The sequence below is a fragment of the Tetrao urogallus genome (genome assembly GCF_951394365.1).
Source record: "Tetrao urogallus genome assembly, chromosome: 13".
NCBI classification, from domain to species: Eukaryota; Metazoa; Chordata; class Aves; order Galliformes; family Phasianidae; genus Tetrao; species Tetrao urogallus.
In genome coordinates, this window is record NC_136826.1 from 421,241 (window position 1) to 439,960 (window position 18,720).

Consider the following 18,720-nt stretch of genomic DNA (forward strand, 5'->3'; position numbering starts at 1 on the left):
AAATTAATTAGTGTATAAAATATGAAGCAAACCGAGTCTGCTAAAAAAATCTCTTTTTTTTTACTGCATTAATGTATTGAAAGGTCTCTAATTATAGTTGTTTACAATGAGGGAGCCTACTGGTCACCAGTCATAACAAAGGATGCATTATTTTGGGGCTGTAAACTCATACTACAGAAAGACTGGCCTTGACTCAGAGTATTTAAGAAGTGCAGTGAGAATTTAACTAGGCTAGGGAAATTGGTCATTTCCCTTAAAATTATACACGTACACATTGTATGTATATAATATATATTGTATACACACACAAATAAATAGGAGTGATCAGTATTGAAGTTCTCATTGTTTTGACAGTTGCTGTCAGATCATGAGAAAAACAAGCAGTTTCAAGATGCTGTAAGACCTTATAGAAAATCTCTGATCTCCATAAAATTGTGAGATTAATTCAAAACATCTCATGAAATAGAGATGAAAACCTGAATGTTTTTTTCATACACTGATAAGAAAAGTTTGTCCTTTTTACAAATCTGCTATTCAAGAATGCAGGGTTTAACCATCATTCAGCAGGCTCCTCAAGATATAGAGTCAAGGGGAGTTTACATATATGGATACTGAATTGTTTTACAAAACACAGGCAAGTATGAGCACCTTTATTTAGCAGAATTGATTAAAGCACACAATATTTTAGTGATATAATGATAGCAGAGACAAGAATGGATCATCCACTTCTGACAACCCCTGCTATATGAAGCACAAGGGAACACATACAGCTCAGATGAACTCCTGTCATCTCTTTGTATTTACACAGCAATCTGGAACCAATAGAAAACTACCAGAGTACCTGGCAAGCTTTGTGCTGTGCTCTATTCCTGTAAGGTAGCTGGTGTAATTACTGTTTAAGAGTTGTTTTGTGCTGAGTTTTGACATTTACAAGAAAAGTCAACACTGCCAAAGGAAGATTAAAAACGTAGCCACGTGGTAAACTTAACGATAAAAAACAAAACAAAACAAAAAACAACAAAATCCCCCCCACAATAAAACAAAACAAGGGAAATGGGGAAGACTAGGAGCTTGAGTGTACCACTGGAAAGGCTGCGCACTGCATCCAGATCTGCAGTTTCCCTAGAATTTAGATGGATTATTCATTACCGGTATTTATCTGGCAAGTGTTTGTATTTTTCTTTAAGATCTAAATCACTCAAGAATATTATTACAGAATCACAGAATCACAGAATCACAAGGTTGGAAACGACCTGCAAGATCATCTAGTCCAACCACCCTCCCATTCCTATCAGTACCACAAGTAGAATATATGTTTTTTACAATGCAAATTATTAATTTTATGGTAAGCCTTCCTGTGTCTACAATAAAGGAAAATGTACTCACTTTACAGACAGATCTTCTCAGGTCCTTTATTTTTTTCAGTATAAAATATAAGACACTAAAACTTTGTAGAACGGGCTATTCTTGCATTTCCTCTGACTGAAAATTAGATGCATTTTCTCAGTCATGAGAAAAATGTAAGAATGTTTCTGCTTTTTCTCATAAAAGCAGAAATATTTCTCGGAGGTTTGCCAAATATTACAGACTCAGATGCAATCTTCCTGAGAGGTTCGTCCTACTCAGATTAAATTCTGTAATCACACACTTCTGTGAAATGATGACTTTTGCTCCTCCATTTTTCAGTGCTATCTAAAATTATATTTTACTTTTTTGAAATGATAAGAGCAGGAAATTTGTTTCATACGGGAGGATATTTGGCTAAATATTTGAGCACAGGAAGTAATCTTATTGGGTATTTTACTTAGCAAGATTTTCCTGTCTGGCACTCTGTATGACATAACCTATTCCATTATACTGAGAGCACTTTTAGATAATCTACTAATAAAATCTATATACATTCATACATACTTTCACTGGGCCACCTCGTATCAATACACTTTACAAATCAGGGGATTTGCTTATAGTAACAGAACTACAATTCTGGATAGATCAGGGAACAGCTGCATGTGCTGGTTTAGAACACAATTTTTTTCAACTATGGGTACGCTCTGTGTAGTTTATTCCTCAAGTTCTCAGTTGAAAAGTAGCCCATATCTTTTACCACATGGCAACTGAAAATAACCAGGATATGGCATGTCAGGTTAGTAGCTGGCACGGGGTCACTCCCAAGCTAGAACCAAGATGATTAGGGAACAGATGGGTATTTTTTGAGCCAAGACAGGTAAAATGTTCAAAGAAAACAAGAAAACAGTGAAAGAAAGACTTCTGAATAATTAATTAATATTTTGATACATTGAACTTCTGCAGCTGATGATCCCTTTTCCAGTTTTGTACAGTCCAGATTTTAAACCCAATGCAGTGTAAACAGGCTGCTACATATATTCAGAGAAAATAATGACAATACTGTTGAACTGAATGACAGAAACAGGTCAGGTCCATTATCAGAGCATGTTTGAAAGTAGATATAGTAGAATAGTAGTAGATTGCTATATAATTTCTAGCAGCAGTATTGTCAGATTCAAGCCATTTCTTTTTGTTCCAGTATACTACTAAAATTCTCTTCAGGAATAATTCTTATTTGAAATAATTTTAAATAATAGTTGCTGAGATGTTACATCCTAATCAGAGACAGAAGACTCCCAAAGCTCTGAACCTGTGTACAACAGAAAAGGAGAGAAACAAAATTTCCTTCAAGCAAAAAGGAGCTTCTTTTGTAGCATGATTTGGTGGAAACTTAATCCCTCTTGATTTGATTACAGCTTTGATTTCACTGCGGGTGGCATCGTCCTGTCAGACGTTTGTTGCAGAGGCAGGAGTGCAGGGAAAGGTGTTTGTGCACACCTCTCTCCCTTTTTTTCTGAATACACTTGGGCTGCACCTGTTGGAAAGAGGCCATGCTTCCAGAGAAGCAGATGGAGCTTAGAAGCTTCTCTGGAAAAGAAATTATGGTAACAACTCTTTGTGTACCACTGAAACTTAAAACTGCAAATTTTCCCTCAGAAAAATTAGCTCTGTCAGAAAACAGAATGAAAGAAAACAACAACAAAAATATTTTTCCATCTGGGAGTTATTTGGATCAAGATCTCTCACTAACTGCTGCAAAAAACTCTCCTGCTACTGGTCTGAAGTAGATCCTTTTTTATGGACAGGTCACTAAAACGTCATCCCTTATGTTGTCACTTGGGACTTCTTCCTTTGAAAATATCTAACGTTAATTACAGTCAGAAGCAGCATACTGGAATAAAGAGCACAGAGCTGTGAGATTTAGTTGAGCTATTCTTAAATTTCACCAAATGAATCGCTGTGTTTGCAATTTGCTTAATGAGTAACACAAGGCAAAGAATGCTCTTACCTATCCTTAGAGAGACTGTAGAGTTTTCTATGGATAGCACAGAGCACTTTTTTTTTTTTTTTTTTTTTTCCCCAAGAGGTAAGTTACCTATTTTCAGTAAATTGCCTCCTTTCTCAGTTGTACAAGCAAGTCGCTTTTATAGCTCTACAAGGAGATACTGCCAGGTACCTAGTGCAGACAATGCACTATTTTACCAGTTGCTACCTGACCAAAAACAATCAAATTTTTCTGTTTTGAAAAAGTACAGTAAATTCATCAAAATTTTTCAAACAAATGAACAAGGGAAGAATATATCCCCTCATATCTGTTTCAGGCACAGCTTATCTTTGGCAGTTTCACAAGGAAGCATTAGCAGCTGCTTCTAGTATTCATGTTTTTTAGCTACTTTGTAAAGGAAGAACAGCTCTAATCCTTAATTTGACTTTCTATGTGTGAACAGTTTATGGGCCAGTTCGGCTCATTTCTGTGATTAATGGGAGGAGGGGACCCACAGAAGTTCATTTTACCAAAAACATTTCATAATAACTTCTTAACAGAATCTGCTGCTTTTCTTTTGAAGTCTAAAGGAAGAAAAAATAAAAAATGTTCAGCTCATTTTACAGGCAGGCAGGTCACAAACAGGTTTTGTTCCCACTTCTTGGAAATTCTTTACTATAAAATTCCTTCAGGTAGATACATTTTAAATCTCAACTTCAAGGTGAAATTTTATACCTCCTTTTATTTCCATTTAAAAATACTTAGCATTACTGAAATCAGAACTCAGCATCTGTCCATACATATAAGAAGACTGCAGACTACAAAGAGTGGTGGTGAGAAGTTTTCAAAATTATGATAGTTCTAGACAAATAAAAATTTACTGCATAATGAGAAAAGTATACCAAACAGAAGCATATATTTTGAATATAGAAACACTTATTATAAATCAACATCAGAAATGCAATATTGAATTAAACGCTAAGCAACTTTGTATTGGTGATGGCATAAGCTGTATTTAATTATATAATTAATTAATTGATAAATTAATTTAGTAAAAGTAAATGGGTAGCAATTTTTCCCTCTGCTCCATGCACAGTGGTGTGGTTGCATGTGTGTCTAAGTACATAATAATAGTTTTTAAGGAATCCCAGCTGAAAGGTTGACAGAAAGATACAGCCTTTCAAAATATTAAGTTCCAAATAATATCAGAAAAAGAGCATACATGAACACAGATTGTGTACATTCTAGATTTTAAAAAAGAAAATGGACAGGGGGAAAGAGGGAAGGGGATGAAGTGAAAAGGGAGAAAATGAGGAGAGGGTGACAGGGAGATGGGCAAAATGAAGAAAGGGAAGGAAAGACTAAGGGAAAGAGGGAGGGAAAGGAATAAGGAAGAGAAAAGTGAAAGAGAAAAAAAGGAAAGAGGAAAAAAAAAGCAGGAAGAAAGGGGAAAGAAAAAGATAAAGGAATAACAAAACATAACACAACAAAACAACACAAAACAAAAAGACTTTCAGTATTTTCAAAGTATTAGATTGGAGAAAATCTAACCAGGACATGCAAGGGTGCAGTGAACCAAGCCACGGTTCAACTGTTCACAAAAGTACTTATCACATACAAAAAGTGTTCTAGCAGAGCTGTTCTTGCCATGCAATTCACACTTCAAAGTCTTTGTAAGAAAAGGAAATACAAAGACTAGGGCATACCAACAATTTAAACTTCTCCATGAGACTTTAAAACACATTTAAACATAATTTGTTGTAGGAACTTGTTGGCTTTTAATTTACCCGCAGGCTGCAGGTTGGATCTGCCCAGCTTGGAGTAATGACACATGAATTTTAACTGTTTACATTAATCAATATCTCTTATCAATGTTGCATGGTTCCATTTATTTTTAAATGTCAATTTCCACTAGCTTCCAGCATTATCTCCATTGAAAACTGAAGCAATGACGACTGTTACTTTTCAAGGCTTCCTCATGCTGTTTTTACTTAAAAAAGAATACCCTTAATTCGCTCATCTAGAAAAAGGTGAACAGCTAGAACAACATTCTGTTCCTATTATAACAATCTACTCAACAGAAGTCATTGCATTTTTTGAGCAGTTTGAGATGGCCAATCAGCTTTCTTAGAACTTTTTTTTTTAATGTAGTTTTATTTGTATTGGTATTCTCAAAATCACAGAATCATAGGAGCTAGAAGGGTCCGCTGGAGATCACCCAGTTCAAGCTCCCTGCTAAAGCAGGTTCCCAGATCAATCAAGAAGCAGTGACTAAAACTCTATGAAAACAGTGAAAATTTACTGTCAAAGCAAAGCATTAAAACAGAGATGAATTAATGTGCATTATGTAATATACTGAAAAGAGATTTCTTTATGTGTTACAGAGTAGAAAAACACCAGTATTCCTCACCAGCATTTGATGGAAATTTTATCTTTGAAATAAAAAAGTATTCTTTGGAAAATCCAACCAACTACAACTGGGATGCAGGATTTTCTGATAAAAATCCGGACTGGAATTTGAATATTGGAGATATTTTATTTTATTTTATTTTATTTTATTTTATTTTATTTTATTTTATTTTATTTTATTTTATTTTATTTTGTTTTGTTTTGTTTTATTTTATTTTAATTATTTTTAAAGTAAGCAGTGTTTGGATTTCCAGCCCTGTATGCCTATTATACATATTGGTAAGGTGGAACTGTGCCATGAATGCCTTTATCTTCTCTTGGAAACTTCAGAATTGTTATGTGTAACATATCCTATTTCCTAGGGGAAAGACAAAGTTATTTTACTTATTCAAGCCTTTTCTCCACTACTTTTTACAAATGCAAAAGATTTATAAACAAATTGTTGTATCAGAACTCTCTAACAAGATTTCATTTTATTTACAAGATATTTAACAGAATCACAAAGAATCACAGAATATCAGGAATTGGAAGGCCCCTTGGAAGATCATTTAGTCCAATACCCCTGCTGGAGCAGGAATACCTCGATCAGGTCACACAGGAACTCATCCAGGTGGACCTTGAAGATCTCCAGAGGAGGATATCCCACAACATCCTTGGGCAGCCTGTTCCAGTGTTCTGTCATCCCCACCATGAAGAAGTTTCCTCTCATATTTATGTGGAACCTTCTGTGCTTCAGCTTGCAAGTCTTTTAAGTCTTGCGGTGGTGCCATTAAGTAATGAAGCAAATGTTTATGTTTACGTCATCATAATCCAGGCAGAACCTGTGTGAAACTGCGCTAACAGTGACCTACTTTACATATCACCTTCAAATTGTACAAGAAACTAGAACACAGATAATACCACCATTTATCAGGGATGAAACAACCTCTTAAAATATATGAGAAAAACTGTTAAATAATCATGAAGATCATAATCCTTGTTGTCTCTTTTTTTTTTTTTTTTTTTTTTAGTCATTTTCTTCCTTCCTTTATCTTCCTTTTCCTTTCTTTTTTTTTTTTTTTTCAAAATTATAGTTGCAGGAAAAGATAGCACTGTGTTTTAAACACAGATCAAAGCTGTATTTTGCCATTAGCTTTTTCAAATAACATGAAACAGCAACAGACTGAACTAATGGAATGAGCCAGCATAACGGGCTGCTCAACATTGATCTCCTTCAGCACTTTAAGTGATTTGAACTCTTGCCCTGTCATTTGTCTTTTCATCTTCAATTTTGGTTAAAATTCATTTGCACCCATCTTGTTTCAAATGAAAACTTCACCACAGAACACAATTAAAAATGTGACCATTTCATTGCCTGTTCTCAAGACACAGACAAGAATATGTTTGTTTAGGCATTGTACTTTATTGTTTTCTTTCCCACTGCAGTGAAAAAGGATCTTATTTAAAACCCCTGAATCCCAAATCAATGCCTAATTCATATGATTAAATATAAATGATCATTTATTATTGAAGTGTACGAGTTCTAAATCTAATATCTAATGTAAATGACTTACTTATTGGACCAGTTACCGATGGGGAGATTTCAAAGGGAAAGAGGTTGCACAAAGCTTTAAAAAAAATGTGCATACATCAAAATGCTTCTCCTCAGAATTCACTCAAGTTATAACATACAATGTACTTTTAGATCATATGCTTCCTAGTAAGTTGCCAGTGAGAAAATAGAACCACAATATGAAGTGTACTTTGAAATGTTTTCCTATAAACAGAAACCTGTAACTTGGTGCAAAAAAAAATGTGTAGTAATTTAATAGAAACCCTGTTTCTTGGAGGTAAAAAAATGATGCAAAATTGTAGCTATAGGTTAATAAATTACTTCACAGTAGAAAATTTTCAACTATAATCTTACATTACAGCAGGTATGCTAGAAATGCAAAGGCAATAAACTAGGTACTTACAGCTGCTTTCTCAATTTGTACAGTTGGTCAAGGAGATATTTTCTATATCAGAAGAGCAGCCAGCTTACCTAACTCATATCATCCAGTAGCACTGTGAGTTTATACCTAGTTTACAATTAACCTGATTGTGTTCATTGTCATATTTTTTTGGAGAACAAAATGCATATTTAGGATGCACGTTTTTTCACCTGAATGGGAAAAAAGTTTAATACTTGGACAAATCAGAAGTGCAGTGCAATAGTTCTTGGCAGTGAATGACATGGACATGACATAGTACTTACAAATCTGCTGAAACTTTCAAAAAATCAGAATAGATTATAAATAGAACATGAGATAGATAAGAAAAAAGAAAATAAAGCTCTTGCAAGAAGCTGCTTTCATGAAATCATCCTTGGGGATTCGTGTATGATTGTACCTGCTTAAACAATGATTAATGCTCTGCATGTCAGAGGCTCCAGTGGATGATCATACTGAAAAAAAAAGGTACTGAATGATGGACAGACTCTTTTAACGAGTCAACTTTCAGTTAAAATAAGAAAAAAAAGCTAAAGGCAGAACTGTCTTATTATGAACAGAGGAAGTTTCCTGAGTTATGCTTTTAATCTCCTCATGGGAAGGGAATGGAGCTCCCCTTTCTCCAAAATCAAACAGCACAGTGCTAGCTCCACAGTGAGTTTCAGATGAATTCTTCTAATATTGGCATGCAGCTTCAGTAGCAAACAAGAATTCCACTGACTACCCTGGGTGCCTTTGTGCTGGGAGAAGGAAAGTGGTGGGTACAGTTGCAAGGACTGTTGTGTAAAATTCCAAGGCTGCATTTTAGAGAGAGGCTGTCACAGACCTTAACTGGTTCAGAGTGTCATGGAATGGGCATGCTTTAAAAAGAAGGAGTTAGGACACTTCAAAATATCTCTTCCTGGAAAACAAAATTGCATAGCTTCTACTTACATCCAGCCTATGCTGCTCTCCATAGTATCTCAGAGTGCTCAATAGGGGTTGCACTGGCGACATTACTAGACCTTCTCTAGTACAGCTTTCTGCAAATATGTTAATTCTGTCTGAAATTCATGAGGAGACAGCAAGCAGCTAGTTTAGTGTACTGACCTCTGTGGGTCAGGGTGAGAAAGAAGATGAGTAAGCTAGGCAAAAAACCTTGAACTACTTCTACTTGTAAATTGGTGCTTCTCAAACAATTACATATGCAAATACCATTGTATTTTTTGATTGTTCATCCACCAGTGTTATACAAAGTATTACCATCAGGTAGTGCTAGATTCAGCACACAAGAGTCTACACTAGAAAACCCAGGGGAAATAATGTGGCTAGTCCCAGTTCAGGCACAAATATTCTGAAAAATGTATTTAGGCTGTGGAAGTTAATGCATAAGTTGGAATATGACCTGTTCATTCCTCTGTTGTAACTGCAACAAGGTACTTGCAAGATCATATTCCAATGTAAAAATGATGATCAAGTGACAAAACTCTTTTCATCGTGAAGCAAAGCCTTCAGAAAAGCTGTCAGATACTGGGGTTTTTTTTGTTTGTTTGTTTTGTTTTGTTTTTCCTCCTTGTTTTGAGATAATGGCATACTTGTTTTATATACAGTGGAATTATTCATTACCTCTACGTCTTATTAGAAGCATAATGCAGTGTGAGAGCTGGATTAAAAATGTTAAGAACTTTAAAAGAGAACAGAAAGGTAGCAGCTAAATAAAAAAATGCAATACCTGTTTTGCTTGAATAAAAAGTTATTTACACAAGGAAGTTACTGAACATTACGTTGGGAGAATTCAATTCTAGCAAACTTCCTGCAGAATGAAGAAGTAATGAAACCCTCCTACTGAATAAGAACTTCAAGTTTAGAATATGTTTGGCAAAAAAACAAAACAAAACGAAACAAAAAAACCACAACCAAATAATCAACAACAGAAAACCTACCAGATTCCTGCCCTCTTTTTTAATTACTTTTTCTTTTCTTTTCTTTTCCAAGATATTAAAGAGTTTTCTCAACCATAAAATTAATCAAAAAAGTCACAAATTACACAATTTTCATCATCTTTAACTGCCTGATAAAAAGGATGCAAACCAATAGTAAAATCTTCTGTCACTATTCTTATTAAAATCAGCGTTTAATAGACAATAGCTGTTTTCCAGGGATTTCATATAATTGTTTTCTAGATGCAAAGTTTTACTTCTATGTGTGCTGGGCATTGATACCCAGACAAATCTGCATCAAGGTCAGAAGCAGAAAACTCATCAGTGTACTGTAGATACACCTAAATGCATTAGTTTAAAATTAGCACAGAATTACATACAGCTCTTCCATCTGTGGCACCTTGGTAATTTCTGCAGTACTATGGGGCTGCACCATGCTTGGTTGTTTAATTTGTCCAGAGATGTGCTGTGAAGAACACAAGTCTTATGAGGAGTGGCTGAGAGAACTGGGATTATTCAGCTTGAAGCTAGAGATCATACTGCTCTCTACAACACTCCAGAAAGAAATTGTAGTGAGGTGGTGGTCAGTCTTAAGTTGTGCCAGGGGAGATTCTGGTTTGATATTAGGAAATATTTATTTTCAGAAAGGTTGGTGAGGTGTTAGCACAGACTGCCCAGAGATGGAGCTCAAGAAAAGGGTAGATGTGGCTCTCAGGGACATGGTTTAGTATCCATGGTGGTGATGAGCTGACAGTTGGACTAGATGAGTTTAGTGATCATTTCCAATCTTAATGATTTTATGATTCAATGATCCTATGAAATATATTTCTAGAATGGAGACAGTATGCATTGCTGCATTTAACTGAATCTTAAGTTTGGATTGTGTTCACTATGAGGTGCTTAAAGTATAAGAAATACAACATGCTATGCCTTTTAATAAAGGGAAGAAAAAAGCAACAGTCTAGGCTTTCTATAGTGTCATACCTAGTCAGACAGGATACTGTAGATAATATTACTGTATTCAGGAGTTTTCTCTCAGTTTCACTTGCTGCTTGCATTAAGAAAGTTGTGAAGTTCTGAAATTGTAAGTAACAGTTCTCCTTACCAAAGCTTTTATTTGGTAATAGTCTGCTTGTAATCTTTAACAATGTTAAAATATTGATCTTGAAATAGCTGTTTACTACTGCAAGTGAAAATAAGGAGAGGAAATGATACAAAAAAATGAAATTGTGTTTGAGGTCTGTGTTGATACAGTCAGAAGATTTGGGCACTGATTGAAGTAGGATACCAGACAATGTAGAAAGGATGATAAATGCAAGCAGGACATAAAGGGGATTAAAGCTGGAAGAACACCAAGAATGTCCTTAGGCAACAGAATGTACTATCATTGCCACTTGTAACACATTCTGACATTATTGTGCAGAAAGTTGAGATGTTCTCCATATAATTGTCAGTGGTTTATGGGCTGGCTCTGTGCCCCCGGAAAACGGGAAAAGGGTAAAGAGATGGGCCCAAAAACAAAACAGCAGCAATGATCTGAGGAGAAACAAGTTAATTTATTAAATAAGATGTTGGAATGCAAAATAACACAGTATAATACAATATAATTAGAATTGAAGATAAAAAATCAAATATAATGAGAGTCTGAAATCCAAGGGTCTTACTCTAATGCCGTGACAAGATGAGCAACAGAGGCCAGATAACCAGATACAAAAGGGCTGTCAGGTGACCTACAAAGGCCTTTTATCTTTTCCCCATGAGTGGAAATGGTAACAGAACAGTGAGCAGTCCTGGGAATGTAGTAGTTCTTCTCTTCTGGGACAGGCACCTGGAACTGGAGCATTAACTCTTTAACTCCCAGTGCGCTACAAGATGTTTTGATGTGGAAAACTGACAACAAAAAATCATAGAATTGTTACAATAAGCAATACATAATGACAGTTATAGAGCAGCTAACTCCAAAAGCAAAAATAGACAGCCAAGCAACATTTGCTCCATATAAATTATCACAGGGCTGAACAGAGGAAAATGAAACACAACCAGGCTGAAAGTTTTGATCCATGCAAATCTTTGCATCTCTAACAGTAAATCCCTTAGGTTATGTGATTGGATAGCAAAAATGAAGAGGTGGTATCAATGGTTTGTAAATACACTTCCTTCAGAGCATAGCCAGTATATCAACATTCGTTGGAAAGAACAGCATGTCCAAATGCTTTTCACTGTCCCTGTCAGCAGACATGTCCTACAGAAATTTGGCATGAGACCTCAGCAGGTTTTGTCCATCTGCAGAAGTGACAGATATCAACAGCATGACTCTTGTATTTTATCCCAGAACTTGCTCAGAGTAATTTTTGTCATAAACACACACAATTTTTATCTCTTGGTATAACTCTCAAATGCTGATATGTGCTTATGAAAAAATTTTTAAAATAAAGGAAGAAAGAAAAAGAGGAAAAAGAGAAAAAAAAAAAAAAAAAAGAAAGAAAGAAGTCACAGAACAGCAATGAAAACAGCCCCCAAATAAATGGGAAAATAGAGTATCAGAAGAAATAATTTCACAGTTAGAAAGCATTCTTGATTCTCAAAAGTTATCCCATAATTTATAGAATTAATTTCTACCATTGATTTATCACTCCAGTGAAGTGATCCTGTCATACTTACAAATTATTTCTTAGGAGTTAACTTGCTAAAGGCTATCATCAGTGAAAAATACTCTGATGCCATCTTTGAGTTCTGATTATCAATCAGGATGACTGCCAAGGTTGTGGCCTCTACAGGTAACCCCACCCTTGCCATGCAGACAGCAGAGGAGAATTGACAAGTGCAGCTCTGTGTTTTAAGGTAATGTATTTACTTTGAAAAATCAGGCTGTAAGAGCAGTTCTTTCAGAAGCATCTAAGTGCTTATGCAGTAAAAGTAAGGGCAAACTGAAAGGTACAGTATCCTCACAAGCTGCCCCTAAGGAATATGTTTTTATTTAGCATGGTGGCCTAAAGCTGCATACCCAGGTAATTAGCACTTGCAGCGGGACAGAAGGAGGCAGGTCGGAAGACAGAGAATCAGGTCATCTGTTACAGCAACCTCCAGGATGCTGTAACCTCTGCCATTAGCAGCTTTCACTGGTTTGTGTACAGCACATTCTTCACTGGCTGCTCTGGTAGAATAGAAGAGTTCACAGTTAGTGCCCACTTGGGAGGCTGGTGTAGAGCAGCCAGTGAGCAGTAAATGGTGCAGTAACATTCACAAGTATCCCAGCCTGGCTGAATGGCTTGAGCACCAGGAAAAGAAGGCACTGTTCCTTGCTTTGGGAATACTTTTCCTTCAGTCTGCTCCAATCCTTTTACTGCAAATCCTCTGGGGCCTTCCATTTAAATAGTAATAGTCTGTTTGTATGAGACAATCCTGTAGAAATATTAAGTATGAAAAGTTGAACTGGAAAACAAAATTGTATGAAAAACACAAATCATTATAACTGTGATTGAAAACTAAGTAAATAGGATGAGACTATTTCAAGGGTTTTATCCAAAACACCTCTTCAAAGCCTAGCATTATGTTCTGCCTGGGCTTAGTAACCTTTTGAACATTTCCTTTTGTTTGCAACCTCAAGGCCCCTTCTCCAGAAACACCCAAGATGCCAATGGGATCCTTTCTAAACTAATAGCAAATGTGCTAATTTGCTAGACCACTTTTGAATAAAAATGTCATATAACTTCAAAATTGCAGGGTAAAATATTACACAGGAAGAACTTCTGAATGTCAGTGTCCATGCACTTGATAGACTAGGTATCTGTAACAATGCATCTCTGCCTGGATAATACAGTAGCTGCGCTAAGGTGAAAAAGACACAATATGTACATACGGGGTGCTGCACCTTCAGACACAGCAGCAGCCATCTATGGCTAATAAATTAAACAGTGTGCAAACTCAGTCATTTACTTGTCAGTATTAACACAGAAACTTTGACACGTATGAAATGCTGAAAATGTGGAGCTCAACATTGCCGTAATATAAAATGCACAACACTAATTATAAGTTATATTCTGCTTCATCTTTTCTTTCTAAACATGAATATGGATTGGCTAATTGTTACCGTATTTTATTATTTACATTGCAATAGTGCCCCAAGACAAAATCCATATACTTTTCCGGTAGAATAGGCAGTATTTCTGATTGTGTCCCTTAGCAGATAATTGTTTTATAGGCTTTTGCATGGCACTGAATGTGGTGCTAAAAGACAACAGAGAATAGTTGGGATCTCAGTTACCTAACCCACAGCCCATTATGTTTTCCAGTAATATATCCTTCTTACCACTTGCCAATTAGTATTTGATTTTTCACTTCATGAACATAATTTTAATCTTCTCAGAGCACAGATTATCTTTCAGTTGTTTATGTAGCCTAACACTTTCTGAACATGATTAGGGCACCTCAAGACTGCAGAAATAACAAAACCAGAACCAAACACACTATAATTATAGAAAGCATACAGATGAATATTTAATAGCTTCACCCACAGTTAAATTCAGAGTTGAAGGCAGTCTCAGTGTATTTGTACATTATACTACAGAACTTTAAAGCTACAAGGCCATCTACATTTATGGAGGAGAACATTATCTTCGCATGGGAGCCACTGCTTAGCATATAAACCAACAACTGTATTGATAGTACAGTACAGCTGCAAGAGAGCCAGTGATTAAAAATGATGCAGGAAATAGCATTGGATGTTAAATGTTTCATTAACTACTAGCTGTTTCCAGCAATCAAAATCATACAAAACATATCATTTATGGGCTAGGTATGCTTAATAAAAGGTTGGAACAAAAAAATCAGACTCGGATCTGATGAGATTCAGGGTTAATCTATCCATGTAAGTTTGGTTCGACAAACAGACATTCCTATAAACAAAATAAAAAGGGATATTTTCAAATTTATGAAATTAAACCATGTGTATTTTGGTGTATTCTAAGCTGGTGGAAAGAATGCAATAGAACAACTTCATAAAATTTTGCCCGTTTTGATGTCCATGTATCAAAATGTGTTGACACTTTCATTTTGACTACTGTAAGGTACTGAATTTCAATCTTTAGAATTTAAATTTTATTGCAGTTTTGTATTCAGTTGAAAAAACACTATGTTGTACCAAAAAAATTTCCTTTTTCTTTATTTCCCTTTTTTGACATATTCAGCTTCATAATCTAATTAGAATCAATTTTCCAAGTTTCATAACATCCTTCAATTTAGTATTTTCGTGGGAAAGTACTTGAGATGCAATCTTCATTCCATGTTTGTTCACATGGGCTTACAGGCCATGTAAGACAATTTCAGGATCATGGATTTTGAATTTTGCATTTGTTCAAATTGGAGAAACTGGAATGTCTGAAACTAAGGAAAAGCCACTGAAAGCTCTCAGCAAAGCAAAAGAGTTTTCACTGAAAATGCCATTTTAAAAAGCACGAAACAACTAGGAGAAATACAGTATTACCTGTATTTTTACTTTATTTAAAGATTCAGAGTATTTACAATGTAACTTCTGATATAGTAAGCAACTACTTGTGAAAAAAAATGTTAAAATAATGTCTGTGTATACAGGGGAAGAGGTGCATATGGAAGCTTTTGTATGAAGATAGCTATTACTTAAGGATGGTAAAATAAAAGGAGAATTACTTTTAGAACAGAAGTTAAGTGGGAACTTTAAAAAGAGGGCATGCAGGTGAAATGCTTTTGACAATATTTTTCCCATGCTTTGAGCATATACAGCTAGCCATTTAATGAGGTACCATTCTAGTATGAACTGTAGGGCTGAAAAGTCCTTGATAAAGGTAATGATTCTCTTTTTTGAATATCCATGGGTCAAAGAGGAGATATAATATGACTATATAACAAGTTTTTTTCTGTAATAATATTTTGGGAAATTTCCCTGACTTTCCCCTCCAAAGTGGTACATTGTCAATCTCCTCACACATCATCTATGACAGTAATTTGCTTGCCTGCAAGCAGATAAAGAGCTTTTTGTTATGAGCTATATTTAATAAAACCATCTATCTCTGCCTGCTATGCTAAAATAGGTGTGCCTTAGAACCTCAAGCTGATAGCTATTGTCAACCCCACACTCATTTGAAACCAAAGCTGACAACATACGAAAAGTGCAGATAAGGCTACCAGCACATAAAGGACCCTAACTGCACTAATAAGAGAGTCCATGCCAGGCAAATTCCATTCTCAGTCTGGAATCCCACCCCATAGGCTAGCATTTCACATCTTCTCCAGCTGGCATACCCTTTTTAAAAATAAGATAACACTTTATATCCTAGACTCACTGACTATGAAATTGTATGTATCTGTATGAATAATCTACTATAGGCTATCTGTTCTGAATGTTACACAAAAGCTTTGTACATATCCACTCTAATTAAACAGTTACTACAATACTTACAGAAGTTATCACTTCATCTTTTTTCACTATCACACAGAACATCCAATACTTTTTATATCTAAAATATGAAAGAGAAAGAGCTGATTACAGATGATAACAGGCAATTCTATGTATTTGCTCTAGAGAGCTAGTCACTTGGTTATTTATCACTTAGCATCTACCTATCTTTGCTTGGTTTTAAACTTTTAAGCTGAAATCTCCCTTTCCTTTTCACATATAAAAACAGTTTCTGAAATATCAGGCATCTCAAAGCTCAAGAAAACCATTTTCTACTAAACCATTTTCTCAGTTGGCTTGGAAAGAAAATATCAATCTGGAAAAATAAAAAAAAATAAAGCAACAGCACCATAGAACATGCAGCCTCTCACTGTCAGTACCATGAACATAATGAATGCTGCTCTTTAATTTACTCTTCTCCATTCTTTTGCTCTACCTGTATTCCAGCTAGGCAGTTGTTTGTCTGTAAATTTGGAAAGGCAGGATTAAATCAAGGCCATATGCAGTTGTTTCCTCTGACAGCTGCCCACACTAGGAGAGCATTTTCTTAAACCGAGCTCTGACACTGGATTCCCATGCCAGCTGCACAAGTTGTTCTGCCCTGGTGGATGTTGAAGGCAGCTATAAAAAGTTTAATACATTCATTTTCCAAAACTGTACTTATAAATCAGGCTTCTATGACAGCTGGACCAGACATCTTTCTGTGCTTATTGCAATGTGCTTAAGGGAAAGAGAAAGAAGAGACAAAAGAAAACTTTTTTTTCAGCGCAGTTTTGCTCTCAGATCATCCATTCTCTAACCCTCATTCAAATTTAAGTGACAAACTAGGCAACACACAGCAGCACCATTAATTGAAAAGAAGGACAAAATCTTGAAAACGAAGGAGAAAACTTCAGTGTATGGTTTTCCAAAAAAAACCATTAAAAAAAAAAAAAAGACACCAATATTTCTTTTGTTGACTACGGGGCTTGATCTACTTTTGTTATACTTGCATTTGGAAAGCAAAAACAACCAGAAAATTTTGGAAAGAAGGGAGGATTTTGATCAAAGAATTCAAATGAAACAAACTTTTCAGTCATGTCAGTTCTGATGCTTTTCTGTTCTAGTTTTTTTTCTTCTTCTTCTTTTGTATTACTAAGTAAGTTAAACAAGGAGAAAATTAAAACCAAACCAAACAAAACAAAAAAACCACAGACCCTCCAAATGTCAAATACGCTTGTCACTGGACCAATTACCTGGGAGAAAGGAAACCCAGATTTAACCCTCTGCTTGGTTAGAGATTCTAAGTTCCTTACTCAGCTTTTCTTCTATTTTTTAAAGCTTAGCTTTTTCAATCTACTCTCATGAAAAATGTCACAATGATCTCAGTTCCATCTTCTCACTTCAGAATGGAAATGTCAACACCCTGTGGACTGGAAGAGCAGCATCTCATCTAGTTTATAGACAGAAAATTCCATCATGCATCATTAAGCTGATTAGTAGATCTAGTTGGTGCCAGAATGTATTCCTCTTATAGACTAATTAGGCCATAACAACTGACGAATTGTAGTCACTTCTGTGTCACACAGTTCAGGCCCTCCATTTTCAAAATAGCTCTACACAGAAGGCTATCAAAAAATAATGGCAGCTCCATGACTAGCACATTTGTTTCTCACCTTCTTGTATCTTATCTCTTTTTAAACACCAGCACCCTCAGTGGAAATAGTGAGAAGCTCTTTAATATTCTGTAGAATTTCAGCTTATCTCACCTCTTTGCTCATGGCCAGAATAAGGAGGTGTGAGAAGGCTTTCCAAGAAGGAAAACAGAACAGTAAATTGAGGATTATGCTTTTTCCCACTAACAGTGGTCTTTTGCTCTGAGTTGTAGATTGTGCTGCCGTTTAGTGAGACCTGAACAGACTGGAGAGCTGGGCAGTAAGAAACTGGATGAGGAAAAGCAAGTGTAGAGTCTTGCATCTAGGGAGGAATAATTGCATGCACAGGTACAAGTTGGGAGATGACCTGCTGAAGAGGAGCTCTGCAGAGAGGGACCTGGGTGTCCTGGTGGACAAGTCGGCCATGAGCCAGCAGTGTGCCCTTGTGGCCAAGAGGGCCAACGGCATCCTGGGGTGCATTAAAAAGAGTGTGGCCAGCAGGTCGAGGGAGGTGATCCTCCCCCTCTGCTCTGCCCTGGTGAGGCTTCAGCTGGAGCACTGCATCCAGTTCTGGGCTCCCCAGTACAAAAAAGACAGGGATCTCTTGGAAAGAGTCCAGCGGAGGGCCATGAAGATGGTGAAGGGCCTGGAGCATCTCTGCTATGGGGAAAGGCTGAGTGAACTGGGTCTGTTTAGCCTTGAGAAAAGGAGACTGAGAGGGGACCTGATCCAGGTCTATAAATATTTGAGGTGTGGGGGGCAGAATGGCGAGGCTGGACTGTTTTCAGCAGTGTGTGGAGACAGGACAAGGGGAAACGGCTGGAAACTGCAGCATAGGAAGTTCTGCACAAATGTGTGCAAGAACTTCTTTACAGTGAGGTGACGGAGCACTGGAACAGGCTGCCCAGGGAGGTGGTGGAGTCTCCTTCTCTGGAGATATTCAAGACCTGCCTGGACACTGACTTGTGCTACCTGGTGTAGGGAACCTGCTTTGGCAGGGCGTTGGACTTGATGATCTCTGGAGGTC